Genomic DNA, 1,536 nt, shown 5'->3' with positions numbered 1-1,536 from the left:
CGAGGCAAAATTATGTTGTTACCTTGGTTGTCGCCAATTATAATTTCCACAAAAGACACAGGTCCGACGTTTCCGACATCCACGTAGTTGTAAGCTATAGGAGTCAGTGTAAATCTTCTTCCCAATATACAAAGTGTATGACGAGATTATTACAAGAAGATGCTCTGCAGAAAAATAGTAATATATATATATATAATAGAGAAAAAAAGAAAACAAACTGTAGAGAAAAGATATAAAAAAATTTATAAAGTAAAAATTTACTGTTTATAAACTTTTCATCTTGAATAGAAATGTAAAATCTCATACATGCTTGAAAGCATTGCAGTAATGATCTGTCTGAACGATTGATGCAACATTGCCCTAATTCTTTCTAAGTTTCGTTCCCTCCATCACATTTCTTTAGGAATACATATGGAATTGTTCAACCAACACAAGCGAGAGATCAATAATGCAAGCGCCGATATATGACAGCTTAGTGTAATAAAAGAACTTTTTAAGGACATTCAACATATTAATACGACATATTTCGCGATGACATCATGAATGTAATTTTGAGACATTATAAAATTGTATGCATAATGATATAAAATAAAGATCGAGATGCATTGCGACATTGCCAAATAGTGCGCATAATGATATATGTCCCACCCGCTGTAGACCTATACTCGCCAATATTCATACTCTATCTGCTATTCGTGATCCTATACTTATAATATTCGTGCTCTTTCTTCTTCCCTTATATTTTCTCTTACGTTCTCTTTTCTTCTTGCTTACAATTTTATTAAATATAGTATTTGTTTTACGATTTTTTAATGATATGACTTAGCAATGATTTTAATTTAGCAAATAATTATAATAATATTTCTAGTAATGTAATGTAATACAAATAGCTAAGCGTTCCTAATTATCAAACCATTATAAACTATTATTGAGTAGCTATCGAATACTTATTGTACTGCGTCGTACTACTGATCAGCTATCATGTTATTAATTAATTCTAAATAACTATAGAGAAAGAAGATTTTCCACTCACGGTAAGGAGAAACAGGAGAAACAGGAATATGCTGTTTCAAAATTACGTGACTCTGCAGATGTCATATAAGAGAGCGAAAAAAATATTTTAGGATTGTGGTGGAAATTCAGAAAGAAATAAAGATTAGAATTATAATTTCTTATCATTCAATTTTTATTTTAATAATTTGATTAATTTATTTAGGAAAAGTACGCCTTCTTACCACATATAATTCTAAATCATTGAATAGAGACAAGGAAAAAGGAGACTAAAAAAATTTTTTTAGTTTAGTAATATATTTAGTATCATATTATACATTTAGTAATATATTTAGTAATATATTTAAGTATCATATTATACATTTTTTATAACCCATTAATTTATTTCTTACTTAAATGTAACGCAGTGTAGACAATTTCATCTGAAGCGTACATTACTAATGATCACACTACATGATTAAAGTTTCATAAACTTCACGCAATCCTTTAATGCATCACATTTATTGTTAATAATACAATTTTTGT

The sequence above is a fragment of the Atta cephalotes genome (genome assembly GCF_000143395.1).
Source record: "Atta cephalotes unplaced genomic scaffold scaffold00012, whole genome shotgun sequence".
Classification (NCBI taxonomy): Eukaryota; Metazoa; Arthropoda; class Insecta; order Hymenoptera; family Formicidae; genus Atta; species Atta cephalotes.
The sequence above is the reverse complement of the archived record's forward strand: the minus strand, read 5'-3'. Positions refer to the sequence as shown.